Below are 18,377 nucleotides of genomic sequence, written 5' to 3'. Positions count from 1 at the left end.
AAAGTGTCAAAAGGGAGAAATCTACAGCCAAGAATACTCTACTCAGCAAGGCTATCATTCAGAATAGAAGGAGAGATAAAGAGTTTCCCAGGGGAAAAGAAAAAAAAAAAAAAAAACTAAAGGAGTTTGTGACCACTAAACCAGACCTGCAAGAAATATTAAAGGGGAATCATTGAATGCAAAGAGAACAAAAGTGATAAAGACAAGAATGGATCAGAGAAAATCTTCAAAAACAATGACAAACCAAGTCATAAAATGGCACCAAACACATATCTATCAATAATTGCTTTGAATGTAAATAGAGTAAATGCTTCAATCAAAAGACATAGAGAGTCAGAATGGATAAACAAACAAGACCAATCCACCTGCCTAACAGAGACTCATTTTATTTTATTACTTTTTAAAAGATTTATTTATTTATTTGTGTGTCTGGGAGAGAGAGACTGAGCGAACAGTGGGAAGGGGCAGAGGGAGAGAGAAAGAACTTCAAGCAGACTCCCTACTGAGAGCTGAGCCTGACACAGGGCTCAATCTTAGAACTCTGAGATCATGACCTGAGCCGAATCAGGAGTCAGACACTTATCCAACTGAGGCACCCAGGAGCCCCTATAAGAGACTCATTATATATCTAAAGACACCTGCAGATTGAAAGTGGCGGGATGGAGAAATAGTTATCATGTAAATGGATATCAAAAGAAAGCCACAGTAGCAATATTTGTATTGGATAAACTAGACATTCAAACAAATACTATAACAAGAGATAAAGAAAGGAATTATATAATCATAAAGGGGACAATCCAACAGGAAGATCTAACAATTATAAATATGCAGCCAACATGGGATCACCCAAATACATAAAATAGTTAACAACAAACATAAAGGAACTTATCAATAGTAATGCAATAATCATAGGGTACTTTAACACACCACTTACATCAACAGACAGATCATCTAACCAGAGCATCAACAAAGAAACAATGGCTTTGAATGTCAGACTGGACAGGATGGACTTGACAAATGTATTCAGAACATTTCATCCTAAAGCAGCAGGATACACCTTCTTTTCAAGTGCATATGGGACGACACCCTCTGATCACATATTAGGTCACAAATCAGACCACAACAAGTACAAAAAGATTGAGGTCATACCATGCATCTTTTCTGACCAGAACACTATGAAACTAGAAGTCAACAACAAGAAAAAATCTGGAAAGACCAAAAATACACGGAGGTTAAACAAAATGAATGGGTCAACCAGGAAATCAAAGAAAAAATCAAAAACTACATGGAAACAAATGAAAATCAAATAACAATGGTCCAAAACCTCTGGGATTCAGCAAAAATGGTCCTGAGAGTCAAGTATATAGCAATATAAGCCTACCTCGAGAAGCAAGGAAAATCTCAAGCACACAACCAAACTACACCAAAAGGGGCTAGGAAAAAACAAACAAACAAACAAACAAATGAAATCTAAAGCCAGTTGAAGGAAAGAAATAATAGAGAGCACAAATGACACAGAAACAAACAAAACAAACAAACAAACAAAATAACCAGTAGAACATATCAATGAAACCAGGAACTGGTTCTTTGACAAAATCAATAAAATTGATAAACCTCTAGCCATACTGATCCAAAAGAAAAGAGAAAGGACGCAAATAAGTAAAATCACAAATGAGAGAGGAGACGTCATCACCAACACTACAGAAATAAAAACAATTATAAGAGAATATAATGAAAAACCATATACCAACAAATTGGACAACCTAGAAGAAATGGACAAATTCCTAGATACATATAAATTACAAAACTGAAACAGGAAGAAATAGAAAACTTGAATATACTGATCATCAGCAAAGAAATTGAATCAGTAATCAGAAAACTCCCAACAAATGAAAGTGCAGGGCCAAATGGCTTCACAGGCAAATTCTACCAAACACTTAAAGAAGAGTTAATACTTATTCTCAAATTATTTCAAAAAATGGAAGAGGAAGGAAAACTTCCAAATTCATTCTATAAGGTCAGCATTACCCTGATATCAAACCAGCTAAAGACTTCACTAAAAAGGAGTACAGGCCAATAACTCTGATGAACATGGATGCAAAAATTCTCAATAAAATACTAGCAAACTGAATCCAACAATACATTAAAAAAATCATTCACCACAATCAAATGGAATTTATTCCTGGGTTGCAAGTGTGGTTCAATATACTCAAATCAATCAATGTGATTCAACATATTAATAAAAGAAGGCATAAGAACCATATGATCATTTCAATAGAGGCAGAAAAAGCATTCGACAAAGTACAACACCCTTTCATGGTAAAACCCCTCAACAAAGTATGTTAAGAGGAAACATACCTCAATATAATAAAAACCATCTATGGAAAACCAACAGAGAACATCATCCTCCATGGGGAAAAACAGAGCTTTTCCACTATGGTCAGGAACAAGACAGGGGTGTCGTCTCTCACCACTTTTATTCAACATAATATTGGAAGTCCTAACCACAGCAATAGGACAACAGAAAGAATTGAAGTTCCAGATGGGCAAGGAGAAGTAAAATTCTCACTATTTACAGATGACATGATACTCCTCCATGTGCAGATGATATGATACTCCACCCAAAAATTGCAAAAGCTGATACATGAATTCAGTAAAGTTGCAGGAAACAAAATCAATGCACAGAAATCTGTTGCATTTCTATACACCAATAATGAAGCAGCAGAAAGGGAATTTAAGGAATCAATCCCATTTACAATTGTACCCAAAACAATAAAATAGTAGGAATAAACCTAACCAAAGAGGTTAAAGATCTCTAGTCCCAAAACTATGAAACACTGATGAAAGAACCTGAAAATGGCACAAAGAAATGGAAAGACATTTCATGTTCATGTACTGGAAGAATAAATTGTGTTAAAATATCTATACTACCCAAAGGAATCTACACGTTTAATGCAATCAACACATTTAATCACAATCAAAATACCACCAGCATTTTTCACAGAGCTAGAACAAACAATCCTAAAATTTGTATAGAACCACAAAGACCGGGGCACCTGGGTAGCGCAGTCGTTAAGCGTCTGCCTTCCGCTCAGGGCGTGATCCCGGCGTTCCGGGATCGAGTCCCACATCGGGCTACTCCGCTGGGAGACTGGTTCTTCCTCTCCCACTCCCCCTGCTGTGTTCCCTCTCTCGCTGGCTGTCTCTCTGTCACATAAATAAATAAAATCTTAAAAAAAAAAAAAAGAACCACAAAGACCTCTAATAGCCAAAGCAAACTTGAAAAAGAAAAGCAGGTCTAGGGTCACCTGGGTGGCTCAGTTGGTTAAGCGTTTGCCTTCAGCTCAGGTCATGATCCCAGGGTCCTGGGATCAAGGTCCACAGAGCAGGAAACCTCCTTCTCCCTCTGCTTGTGCTCTACCTCTCTCTCTCTGTGTCAAATAAATTAAAAAATCTTAAACAAGAAAAAAAAAAAAGAAAAGAAAAGCAGGGCTGGAGTCATCACAATTCCAGAATAAGTTATATTAGAAAGCAGTAGTGATCAAAACAGTATGGTAGTGGCACAAAAACAGACACATAGATCAATGGAACAGAATGGAAAACCCAGACATAAACCCACAATTGTAAGGTCAATTAATATTCAACAAAGCAAGAAAGAACATTCAATGGGAAAAAGACAGTCACTTCAACAAATGATGCTGAGAAAACTGGACAGCAACATGCAAAAGAATGATACTGGAGCACCTTATACCAAACACAAAAATAAATTCAAAATGGATTAAAGACCTATATGTGAGACCTGAAACCATAAAAATCTTAGAAGAGAACACAGGCAGTAACCTCTTTGATATTGGCCATAGCAGCTTCTTTCTAGATATGTCTCCTGAGACGACGCCAATAGAAGCAAAAATAAACTATTGGAACTTCATCAAAATAAAAAGTTTCTGCACAGTAAAGGAAACAATCAACAAAACTGAAAGGGAACATTTGGGATCAAAGAAGATTTTTGAAAATGGCATATCTGATTAATGGTTTGTATCCAAAATATATAAAAAAACATACAAAATTCGACACCCAAGAAATGAATAAACCAATTAAAAATTGGGCAGAAGACATGAGTAGACATTTCTCCAAAGAAGACATCCAGATGGCCAACAGACACATGAAAATATACTCAACATCACTCATCATCAGGAAAATAAAAATCAAACTACAATGAGATATCACCTCATACCTGTCAGAACGGCTCAAGTGAAAAACACAAGAAACAGCATGTGTTGTCAAGGATGTGGAGAAAGGGGAACTCTTTCACTGTTGGTGGGAATGTAAACTGGTGCGGCCACTGTGGAAAACAGTATGGTGGTTGCTCAAAAAGTTATTAATAGAACCAACCCCTGATACAATTAGGTATTTACCCAAAAAAAAGTAAAAATACTAATTTAAAACGATACACATACCCCAATGTTTATAGCAGCATTATATACATTAGTCAAGTTATGGAAACAGCCCAAGTGTCCATCAACAGATGAATGGATAAAGATGTGGTATATATACACAATAAACTATTACTCAGCCATAAAAAGTAAGACTGAAACCTTGCCATTTGCAATGACCTGGATAGAGCTAGAGAGGATTATGCTAACCAAAATAAGACCATCAGAGAAAGACAAATACCACAGGATTTCGTTCATTTGTGGAATTTAAGAAACATAATAAATGAGCAAAGGGGGGAACAAAAGAGAGGCAAACCAAGAAACAGACTCTTAACTATACATAACATGTTGATGGTTACCGGAGGGGAGGTCGGTGGGGGGATGGGTAAAATAGGTGATGGGGATTAAGGAGTGCACTTGTCATGATGAGTACCTGGTGGTGTACGGAAGTGTTGAATCACTATATTGCACTTGAAACTAATATCATACTCTATGTAAATTAACTGGAATTTAAATAAAAACAAAAAATAATTCAATGGCAATCTACTTAAGGAGAAACTGAACAATGGCATCTGAAAAATATTTAGGGGGAAATATATCTTTTAAATGCCATCTTACAACAAAATAAGAGACTGTAAAAAATGAACCAGCATTGTTCAATAGAGTTGAGAATGAAAACAAGGAAGTCTCTGTGCCACTCTTGTAACTGATAACTGAGAGCAATATCTATGATTTAACACCTTAATCTCATATTGCAGATGATGAAAAGAAGTTAGAAATTAAATAGGCTAGTAAATATGAAATGCTTATAACCTCTTGGGGTTCATTTTAAAATTCTATTTTAGTTTTTGTTTCTAATATAATGGTCAAAGTGGCATTAAACTGACAGATCCAGTCTCATTGGAAGCTCTGTTTGAAATTCCTTTTGAGTATAGATTTTATCTCAGACTGGAAACCTCAAGAAAGTAGGTGTTTGAGAGTTAGGAAATCTCATTTTGGTTTCTGTTGCCTCATGATCCCTCAGGTTTCATTCAATCCTATTTTGTTTTTTATAAACCTCTTCGAAAGAACTTTTTAGAATACATTTTAAGAAATTGTATTTCAAATAAAAAGATATTTATTAAGCACTTACTATTTGCTGGTCACTGTGCTATAAAGGTCACATGGAATACTTTATTTGTCATTTACTGTATTGACTCCACCTTTATGAGATCCTTAGGTAACAGTATTATATCCATTTTACAAATGAAGAAAATGAGACTGAAACAAAAAGTCCAGGAGACTCAAGTTAAATTACTCTCATGACTTATGAATGTGGATCCATGATTCAATTCTTTTTTTTTCCTGATCCTGTGTTCTTGTTTTCTTAACTACTCTAAGAATTTAGTACACTGCATGACATTTTATAAGCAGAATGAATTTACTTCAGACTCTCGTCATACCCAAGATCAAGCTGGTTTCCAAGATAATTGCCCAGCTCCTTAGAGCATTTACCTGTCTCAGGCTCTATTAAACATATGAATATTTAATTTTTTCTTGTACATTTCACAATAAGTATTAGGCCAAATAACTCTATTTTTCTCCGAGAAGATACTATGACATGTTCCAGGGAAATCTGCGTAGATTCCTCACAACCCGTATGTTTATTTATTTTATTTAATTTTTAAAATAATACTTAGTAAATTTGAGGGGGCATTTTTATAGTTTATTTTATTGCTAATGCTGCTGTTGTGTGGTTTTAAAGTATAAATCAAAGATCCTATACCAAAATAGGTGGTCCCAGACTTAATTGAATATCTTCTGGAATACACTTAGATACCCAAAGCCAAGTATGTACTCTGCTTTGCAATTGAATTCTACGTTTTTACCTAAATTGACTTATGCCTTTGTATAATTTATGCCTTTTATGGTTTTCTGAGATTCTTTTTCTGGAATACATACATTTTTACCAAACGCTCTTACCTAGCTGATCATTTTTAGGAAGTTGGTAGATGAAAAGACCATCATATTTCCTGGGCAATAGAACCAGTAAATATTTAGGGGTGAAGAAATCTTTGGCCTTTCTCAATTATATATTTTAGTGCATTAACACCTTGATTAGAAGGCTATGACATTTACATAATTTTCAGAAAACACTGTAACAAGTGCTAATATGACACATTCTCCAGCTTGCACTTGTTAAACAAACACAAAACATTAAAAGGAATAATGTTCTAATTCTGAAAAGAAAAACTTAATTTTTCCTAACTTATCAGAAACAATTGGTAATTTTTTAAAAAATATTGTCATTCAACATGTTACCTTACTCTTCTTTTGATTTTGAAAGAGGAAAAATGAAATAGCGGAAATATATCTAGGATAACTTAATTTCATTTATATTTCTTCAATTTGGTGAAATTGCAATTTAGGCAATATTCATTTTACTCAAAGAAAGGTGATCTACACAGTCATCTGAAACAGTCATGTTTCAAATAACATGTTGACGATGTCAAGCAATCGAAAATTCTGAGATTACTTCCTTGAACAGAGAACTTGATCATAACTGTGAGAACACTGTGGTCTCTAGGGCAAGGACAGAAAAGAACTTTCCATACAGATCAATATCTAATTAATTTAATATTAAGCAACACTCAGGTTTCACTTATTTTATCTGAAGAAGATGAGAGGAATGGTTATTACTTAGAATTTCAAAAAGAACATATATTAGAACCATTTAATCTTCCTTTTTTTTTTTTTCCAGAAGTATAAGCGTAAAACACTGGAAAACTATATGGAAAGCATGTAGTACTTGCTTTTCTGGTATAATAATTGAATTTCATTTAGAATTATTGCTAATAAACTTTTACCACTAATAACCATTAAACATGTTTGCCAATAATTGTAATAAATGCATACAAGTTTTTATATGTTTTAATTATAGTTAAATAATAGGTTGCTTTTTTAATTGACTTTATTTTTAGAACAATTTTAGGTTGAGCAAATGAAAGGAAAGTACACAGTGTTCCCATATGGATCTTGCCCCATTTGCACTTAAATATCTCTTGTATTTTCAATCCTTGCCACTATGATGGTACATTTGTTTCAATTGATGAACCCAAAATGACACATGTTATCATCCAAGTCCATAGTTTACATTAGGGTTCACTCTTGATGAGGTACTTTCAGTGGGTTTTGACAACTGTGCAGTGACATGTATCCAGGATTATAGTATCATACGAGTAGTTTCATTTTTAAAATTTTTTTCTCTGCTCCTCCTATTCATTCCTCCTTTTCTGTTTATAACTGGTAATCACTGATTGTTTTACTGTCACCATAGTGTTGCCTTTTTCCAGAATATCATATAGTTGGAATCATATAGTATGTAGGCTTTTCAGGTTGATTTATTTCACTTAGTAATACACGTTTAAGATGTCTCTAGGTCTTTGCATGGCTTGATAACTCATTTAGTTATAACACTGAATGACATTCCACTGTACGGATGAAACACAGTTTATATATATATCCATTCACTGACTGAAAGGCATCTTAGTTACTTCCCAGTTTTGACAATTATGAATAAAGCTGCTATAAACATTGGTGTGCAGGGTTTTGTTTTTTTGTTTGTTTGTTTGTAACATAAATTTTCAACTCCTTTTGGTAAATACCATGAAGAGAAATTGCTGGATGGTATGGGAAGTTTATTTTGGGTTATTTTTGTTTGTTTTTTAAAGATTGTTTTTTTATTAATTTGAGAGAGAGTGAGAGAGAGAAGAGAGAGAGAGAACACAAGCGGGGGGGGGGAACAGAGGGAAAGCGGACTTCCCACTCAGCAGGGAATCCAATGTGGGACTCCATCCTAGGACCCCAGGATCACGACCTGAGCAAAGGCGGACACTTAACCAACTGAGCCACCCAGGTGCTCTGGAGTTTATTTTTTGACGGCCAAACTACCTTCCAAAGTGGCTGAATCATTTTGCATTCTTATCAGCAATTAATAATAGCTCCCATTGCTTCATATCTTCACCAGCATTTGGTGTTGTCAGTGTTTTGGATTTTCACCATTCTAATAGGTATATAGTGGTAGCAGATTGTTGTCTGAATTTGAAACTTCCTTAATGTTATATGATATTGATCCTTTTCATATGATTATTCCCATCTATATCTCTGTCATCTTTGTGAAATGTCTGTTCAGATCTTTGCCCATTTTTAAGTCAGATTGTTCATTTTCTTATTATAAAGTTTTAAGGTTTCTTTGTATATTTTGGATAATGGTCCTGTATCAGATATGTCTTTTGCAAATATTTTCTCTAAGTCTCACTTCTCATTGTCTTAGCATTATCTTTTAAGAGCAAAAGTTTTTAATTTTAATTAAGTACAACTTATTAATTATTTCTTTCATGAATTGTGCTTTTGGTATTGTATCTAAAATGTCATCACCAAACTCAAAGCCACCTAGAATTTCCCCCTCTCAGCTTCTAGGAATTTGTAGTTTTTTATATTATGTTTAGGTTTAGTATACATTTTGAGTTTTTTTTTTTGTAAAGAGTAAAAGATCTAGATTCATTCTTCTTTTTTTTTTCATGTGGATATCCAGTTGTTCTACTGTGAATATTGTTACTGGGAAATTTAATATGTAAATGTGATTACATAATGGGAACATATTTTCAGAATATTTGATTTGTATAAGAGAAAATATTTCTGATATACAAAATTATTTAAACAAAATATAAATGTCTCAGAAGTAAAAAAAAATTAATTCATTAATTACCACAGATCTATAAGAGTAATGAGATAATGTGAAAACTGACAAACCTATAAAAATATATTAGCCCTCTTTAATAATCATGTCATTGTGAATTTAAAAATAAAACTAAGTGGATATAGTTTTTTAACAGATTATACTAAGAAAATTTTAAAAAATGAATGATTTCTATGTGGACTAAAATGTGGGAAAAGGGCAGTCTTATGATAGTGTGAAAATACAAAAAAAACAGCACTGCCTTCTGCCCATGTACCTTCAAGATGAGTGTCCAAACTTAACATGTGTGTATTTCTCAACAGATAGTCTATTTCTAGAAATTCAGCTTGAGGGGATAATTGGACAAGCACAAGAAAATGTATTTATAAGAAAATATTGTTGCCGGATTAGTTAAAACAGAAAAAAAAGAAATAAATTAAATAACCAAATAATAAAATACACCATTAAAATATATTCCTTAAAGATGATGAAATCTAAGAACACATTATATTTATTACCACGTGATAATGCCCCTAATCTTTTTTTTTTAATGAAAAAAGGCAGGTTACATAATCGCCTGTGTAATCAATATATGTAATCAATACAAATAAAATAACATCTGACTTCTTTTAATGTGTTGTGTAATATTTTATTGAATTTGAAATTCGTACATACATTTTTGATGCATTTTCCCAGTGAATGAAGTTCTCATTCAATTATCCTAGCCTATGTTGGGAGGGTTGCATCAAAGAGGTAGGCATTCATTCCCCAAACAATTCAAAGCAAGCACAAGCCTGAGGGGCTGCTCATTTAGAAAACAAACAAACAAACAAACCTTATAAATTAAGGCTGCATTTATTGAAAACCCAGTCAATACTTGCAAATCTGAGCCAAAGGTAAAAGTCACTATGATCGGTGGGCTAAATCTCAGGCATGATTTGCAAAGCAGCCACATTGCAAAAGGTCATTTTTGTGAGGAGTCTTCTTTGAAGATCAGCAGTAGGTTTAGTTATTTGATGATGGTAATTGTCTCTCAAAGCAATGATGATGGACTGGAGAATTGGCTCGTGCTGTGATTATCTAAAACGTATTCTGAAGGTTTTAAGTTATTCTTTGTATCAGTTTATGTTTTGAATTTCATTTAAAAAAACATATCTTGAATCAATACATTAATGGCATTTTCATTGTAATCTTCTTTCATGAGATAGACATTCAATAAAAAGGTGAAAACAAGAAGAAAAGTCAAAATTAATGAGGTTTATAAGCCAAAATGTTCACATATACCTTTCAATGTATAAAATGCGCGTAAGATGTGAAAAAACTCCTTGACTAATAAAAGACATTATTCACTGTCTTCAAATAACCTGTGAAATATTCCAAAGAGAAATTTGCTATAAGACATATGAACTCTAAAGTATGCTCTACAGGGAGATCAAAGATCTGTGAGAGCATACTGACAGATATATTCCTTTTATCTAAAAATGTTGTTTTTAACTGAAGTGCTAATACGTCCATATTCTTGGGATTCAGTATTCTTTAAAAATACCATTGTGAATGAGAAACATCCATAGATATTTGAAGATTGAAATCATCCCACTTTTGTTAATTGCTTATTAACACATTTAGTATATATTTAATAAAATAGGTAACATCTAATTTGTTTCTCTTTGTGTTTATGAAAACTTGGTGAATGTAAATTTATTTAATTGTTGCCTGTGCCCTTTCATGAACCTATTAAACCATTGCTTGTAAGTGGAAATGGAAAGAGATTGTTTTAAATAAGATCATTGAGTTGAGACATTTGGAATTCAAACTGTCATCATCCTAAAATATCATTTTACATGTGTCCCTTACAAAATTGCAGTTTTATCTCAAAAAACCATGGTCTGTAGATTTAAATTTGCTATTGCTTCCTATGGGACTTTGAAACTATATTTATTTGCACCCTCTTCAAATCTTCCTTCTGTATTAACATATTTCACTTCTTAGACACCTTTAAAAAACTACGTTGTTGAAAACTGTATTGCCCTAAATCTCAAATTTGGCTGAAAGGCTCTTCTGTGTAACTGTCTTTCCCCATCATCCACTGTATACTTAATCCCGATAATTACATTTCTTTGGCCTAACAATCTAATAAATTTGCTTGTGAAATTAACCAATGAATTATCTCGTATTATTTTTTCTTAATAATTATACATCATTTGACATCCTTTGCTTCATTTTTTAAAAAACTGTCCCTGTATAATTTTAGATAATGCTTTCTGACAGTAAAATAGAATTGGTTTCAGCTGTTTCTAGAGCCACTTACCTCATACAAAATATTGAAGTTTAGATACTTACCTTGAATTCACATAGTCTCTTTTAAAATATCTAAGAAATAGAAATAAAAATATTTCTCACACGGGGTTTCTGTTACGATTAAACAATAAAATGTATAAAAATTCCTTGGACAGAGATTGACACTGAGTAAATGTTTTCTGTATTAATACCTATGTTGCTTTTCCTCACCGTAGTTAACTCTTTGTCTCCTGGGTGGCTTCTTTCCTTCCTAATGTTTCTATTTTAAAGTTATCTTACAAGGTTTATTCCCTGGCCTCTTTTCTTTTTTATGGACTTTCTTGCTCTGAAAGTTCAAATATTAACAGCTATAATGGCAAGTATATACTTCTGTCTTTGGTTTGTCATTGACAATCAGTATCTAAAAATTTTTTTCTGGGGCGCCTGGGTGGCTCAGTCGTTAAGCATCGGCTCAGGGCGTGATCCTGGAGTTCTGGGATTGAGCCCCACATCGGGCTCTTCCGCTGGGAGCCTGCTTCTTTCTCTCCCACTCCTCCTGCTTGTGTTCCCTCTCTCACTGGCTGTCTCTCTCTCTGTCAAATGAATAAATAAAATCTTTAAAAAAATTTACATTTCTTTATAAAAAATAAAAAAATAAAAATTTCTTTCTCTCTTTTTTAAAGATTTTTTATTTATTTATTTGAAAGAGAGAGTGAGAGAGAGCACAAGCAGGGGGAAGAGGCAGAGGGAGAGGGAGAAGAAGACTCCCCACTGATCAGTGATCCCCAGGCAGGGATCCATCCCAGGATGGATCAATTGTAACAATTGATTTCGTAATTAGGCAAGTGATATATATGTATTATATATATATGTTTATTTATAATACATATATATAAATGGGCATTGTTCAATGGGAAAATGAAAATAAGTAAATCCAGTACTGTGATGATTTACTGATTTGTGAAAAAAAATATTTTGGAGATTTTTAGTCATGTAAAGAGAGTCAATTAATACCTAAACTGTAATCATATAACTACAAAATAATTGTACATTTTCAGATTTAGATTAGACTAAGTTAATCTTACTTTAAAGAATTATAGAGCATACCTAATCACTGATCACATTTCTAAATAACATGTTAGATTAAGAATAAGATCATACCATTTAAATAAAAATAATGATGTGTGAAAGCAGGGGCTATCAATAAACATAAACTTTTAGTTTGATTAATTGATTACTTACTCTTAATATTAATGGGCATGTGACTCTTTAAAAGATAAAGCTCAAAGAGTTAACACTGTATAAAATGTGTAGTTCTCATTCAATGAAATTTTCTTTAGACAAACCGGGATCTGAGCTTGCAAAAATGTACATTGAAAAAAAATAGAAAAAATAAAATACATACTGCTTGACTTACATTAAATTTTTAAACTAAGAAAGTCAAATATTTTCAGTAACAACTTTTCTAACACTGCTGTTACAGTGCAAAGAGCACTTCTTCAAAACTCTTGAGTGTATCAAATAAAATAGTATATGTCAAAATACTTTGAAACCCATAGCACAATGTAAAATTTTTTTGAGTGTGGCAATGATGCCTTAAGATCACCAATACATGAGAAACGGAAATACACTTTATGTCCTACTTTCACATAAAAATCTCTGCATAAATGATAAATGACATATTATTTGACACACTTTAAGAAAGAGACAATATATTTAAAAAATCATATTTTCCTAGTAGAAAATGCTCTTTGAGCTTTGGAAACATAATATGAAAGATGCAGACAGATGTGACTACACCAGGATAAGTAGAGGGTTATCATAATGGTGGGGGAATTAGACATGCAATATAGTCACTTTCATGCAGGTGAATATCTGAGATACCACAATCTCTCTTGCTTCCTCTTTGTGTGTATATATATATGGATTTTGTATAAGTAGAGATATGAAAGACTACCTGCCTATACGCTGCAAAAGAGAATCCCCAGGGTACTAATAGAATTGATGAATATATTCTTTTTGTAAGGGTGGAGGTTGAGGTGGTGAAATACACAGATATCCATAAACTGTGATAGTGGTACTATCATGGCAATCACCGAAAACAAGGCGATTGGCACTTTCAGAATAAAGGTCCTCTATTTGTCACTTGAGAGTAAAGCAAATGTATCTTTTCTAGCATCAAGCCTGCTGTAAAGGTGGAGACAAGTACCATTAAGCCTTTATCAACTGCATATTTTCAAGTTAATGTGTTAGACAAAAGTAGATTTAGCTCAATTTGGAGTTTTTCATCCATGTTGCCACAGAACCTGGATGACAGGCACATTTAAAGTGTGGCTCTTTTTTTTTCCTTTTCTTTCTTTTCTTTCTCTGTGTGTGTGTGTGTGTGTGTGAGCTCTAATTTGACAAGATTTGTAATAATTCTATTTTTCATATTTCAGAAGGCAAAATATGAGTGGTATGTAGGATAAAAAATTAAGAGTCTCTATGACCTCTTGTTTCACTTTTGATTTTGCCAAAATCATTGAAAAGGGTTTTTGGTCCAGAAATCTGAACCATTCCTATAGTAAGAACCCTAAGCTTAGTATGGAGGACTTACAAGAAATATAAGGAATTAATCCAAACTCAAGAACTTTCTAGCATCATCAAAGGAACAAAACCTATGTAAATAAAAAGATAAATAATTCCCAGAGACATTTTTTGATACTTTGTGATCACTAAGGTTTAAATATGCCCAGCCAGTCCTTTAACATAAAACAGATAAATTAATCAAGATTTGGGTTTCAATTCCAGTTCATGATAACTTAAGCAGGTTTTATAACCTATCTGAGCTTTCATTGTCTCGTTCACAATTTGGACACATTAACAGAACCGTTTATGTTATTTTTTTAAATATAACATTTTAAAAGAATATATAAACTAAATGCACAGGATACAAAAATATATGAATACTCATGTGCCCAACGACAAGATCAATGAAATATTGCTTGTATTTTGAAAGGCCCATTTTGCCCTTGCCCATTGAATCTCTCTCCCTTGGTCATTCTTTCTTTTAAATAAAAAAAACAGTTAATTAATTAACTATTAATTATTTTTTTCATTGTTCCTTTTATTTATTTTGTATTTTATTTTCTTTATAAAAGTAGCAGCATATAGTATGAAACTTGCAACTTTCAATGTAAAATTTGTGTTTATCCATATTGATATATGTAGTTCAAGTGTATTTGTTTTTTAATTTGATTTTTTGCTGTAAGCATATTAAAAATATAGTTAACCCTTCTCCTGTTCATGGAGATTTAAGTTGTTTCTATCCTCAGCAGAGTGAAGACAATGCTTCTATAAATGTCCATGTATATTCTCATGTGCAAAATCTATTCATTTTCATGTCTCTCTCATAATTTTAAGGGATACCTTGATTATAACTTCCTTTATCAAAATGAAATTCTCTCTCTTTCTACAAAAAAAAACCTATTTTATATTCTGACTCTTCTTATTGAAATTTCATTGATTATATATTTGAGTATATGTGTCTGATAGTGTAATTCATTCATTATGTTAACTCTTATTCATGACTTCATCTATCAAGAAACTTAGCTTTTAGAACCATTTTGAACTGTTTTTAAAGTATATCCCTATTAAAATATTTTGCATTTGTTTTAATAAGACCTCAGGTATGGCACTTGTAGGCAGAACTATTTTATACTAAATTTTAAACTTTTCAAGGATTACAAAAAAATTTAACACAAGCTATTGCAAAAAATACAGGAAAGTGGAAATGCTTCTAATCTATTTTTTGATGTTAGGAAAATCCTGATATAAAATAAGGGAAAAGGTATTAATAAGGAGAGGAAACTAAAACCCAATTTAATTTCCTTCATGATGTAGACATAACCAATCTTCACAAAATATTAGCAAATCCGGTTAAGCAATATAAAATAAAGAGAATACATTATGATGAATTAGGTTTTATCCCCAAAATACAAGGTAGGTGATTTTCAACAAGTCACTATGTAATGAGTCCCTTATATATTTTATTAAACGTATGCCTGGGTGGCACAATTGGTTAAGCATCTGCCCTTAGCTCAGGTAATGATCCTGGAGTCCTGGGATTGAGCCCCTTGTCAGGCTCCCTGCTCAGTGGGGAGTCTGCTTCTCCCTCTGCCCCTCAGCCTGCTCCTACTCTCTCTTACTCTCTCTTTCTTTCAATAAATAAACACAATATTTAAAAAAGAAGCTTAACATAAAAGAGCCCATACTATATTTATATGAAGCCCAAGAACAATAAAAACTAATTTAATGTGACAATAATTAAAAATTTATGGGATCAAAGCAAACAGACTAAAAAGGGCATGAAAGAACTCCCATATTTTAGGCAGTAAGATATGGATATAGAAAAATGTCAAAACTCACCAAACCAAACACAGGAATTTTTATTGTGTTCTCTGTCAATTATATTTCAGTGAAGAAGTAATTGGAAAACTGTCATAATGATAACATGAATATCTAAAAGCTGCAGTACCACTGGTCTGAAATTGTCTTTTGGATATCACTTGAGATAGAGCAGGAGAAGCAGGCAAATAAGTCTAATGTCCTTGCAAAGTCTCCTAAGAGATTTGAACTTAATCCTGTAAACTTGAGAAGCAATTGAAAGATGTTCTGTAAAGAAGTGATCTGATGGGTTTTACCTCTTAAAAAGATCACTTGGGCATCAGACACAGTAGGAACAAAATGATGCTGGACATGAATTAATACTATCAGCTGGCTACTGTGGTAAGAAATAATGAGGATCTGAAGTTGAGAAACAGCTGTGGCAATGTAAAATAAAGGGAGATATTTAGAAGTCAGGAAAAATGAAAGTCGCATGTGATATATATGGAGGCTGTCCAAGCTACCTTTCGGATTTCTGGACTTACAAGAGATTTCTTCAAACATAAGATAGGATGGGAAACATAAGAGGAAGGGCTTCTTTGGAGGAGATAACAAATTGCTTAATCTGGGCATGTTGAAATTGGTATGCATGTAGACCATGTAAGTAAAAAAAGTCTAGCAAATGATGAAGTGAATTTTGACCTTGGGATAGAAGTTTTTGTTTAGGTTACATTATTCAGAATTCTAAACACATAGGTGGTATGCAAAATCATGGATTTCTATGGGTCATATGCACTGTTTCATGACTAAAAGCTTGCTAAGATATTTTTGAAGTTTTAGATATTTTTAAACATCATTTGCAGTGGGATTTCCAAGGTGTATGTTTTTGTGAGGAGGGAAAGGTTCTTGAAAACACTGAGGCATACATAAGCACATTTTAATAATTCACCATAGGTTTGATGTAGTCATAGAGTTATCTATGAAACAATTATACTTCTAACTTTTTATAATTTTAAATATTTATTAAGCATTTTTAACATGCCCATGCAAAAATTGCAAAGTTAATAACTACAATATAAGAAGACACAAACGTAAGCTAGATTCCTGCCTACAATGGTTAAGAAATAAATTTGCAAAACCATAGATATGATTCAAATAATTAAAAAATTGAATCAATGGTAAATAAGTTAGTTAAATCTAATTGAGTGGTGAAGCATCCTGAGCCAGGGTTACTGTTGTTTATCTACCTTAATTAGGTGATAAAGTCCAAAGTAGTTAAAAATGATTAAATCTTAAAGAACGGATTTAGGCTGTGAGATAAATCCTGGTTTTAGGAATTACATTTAAGTTCTCAACATTGGCATTGAGAATGAGACTGAACTCAGTCAGCTTCATGTGATCACAGAGAACTCATGCTAGCTATATATGGCTCTAGATACCATTACCTTACCTGACCAAAAATCCAATTTCTAGACAATCTAAGTACACTGAGAAACTCACACTGAACCATTCTGGTCTGTAATTCTAACTCTAAATTCACTTGATATTGTATAATATATAAGGATTTAATCCTGAGAAAGCTTACAAGTATAGTAAGTAATATCTATTTCTTCAGTATTTTTATGAGTTTATAAATAATTGTGGTTATTTGGTTATTAAGGCATAATATTTAAAATAATCTTGGGGCGCCCAGGTGGCTCAGTTGTTAAGCATCTGCCTTCAGCTCCGGGGATGATCCCAGTGTTCTGGGATCGAGCCCCACATCAGGCTCCTCTGCTGGGAGCCTGCTTCTTCCTCTCCCACTCCCCCTGCTTGTGTTCCCTCTCTCGCTGGCTGTCTCTCTCTCTCTCTCAAATAAATAAATAAGATCTTTAAAGAAAAGGAAATAATAAAATAAAATAATCTGATACTACATGATAACAGATATTTTTTATTCCCAACTTAAAATGTTAATTAAATAATTTATTTTAGACTAGTGATTTATCTTGAAATTTAGCTAACTTTGCAAACATAATAGAATGTTCAGAAAAACTTATACATGACTGGATTTATAAATTGCTATTTGGGATTTATAGGACTATATAAGTGTGTGAATAGAATATGTTTGTTAGACAAAGTGTTTAAAATAAAATACACATATGCATTTTATAATATTTAGAGAAAAATTAAATTCATTTTTAAAATACTTGAGTATTTTGGTAAACAGCTGAAGTACAGAAAGAGAACATTTATAAATGTAATTCATAATATTTACTGAAACTTATTTACCTATATAGTCCAAGTTCTTTTAAGTACAATTACTAAATTTTACAAACCGGATAAATAATGAAATATTTTAAATCAATTTTCAAAGTTAAAACATCATTAGCATTTGAATTTTTGTTTTTTACAAATGGTATATTGATTTTTAAAGATCATGTAACCCCACATCATCAGAAAACTGAATTTTCACACTGACAAGTGCCATTCGCATCCGTCAACAAAGGGTAGATATGTTTAAATATCTAATTTATAGATTGAATGTGCAAATCAGTATAATCCCTAGTAAAAAAAATCGTTTAAACAGTGAATAACTGTACTTTTGA

The sequence above is a fragment of the Ursus maritimus genome, unplaced genomic scaffold (genome assembly GCF_017311325.1).
Source record: "Ursus maritimus isolate PB19 unplaced genomic scaffold, ASM1731132v1 scaffold_17, whole genome shotgun sequence".
Taxonomy (NCBI): domain Eukaryota; kingdom Metazoa; phylum Chordata; class Mammalia; order Carnivora; family Ursidae; genus Ursus; species Ursus maritimus.
The sequence above is the reverse complement of the archived record's forward strand: the minus strand, read 5'-3'. Positions refer to the sequence as shown.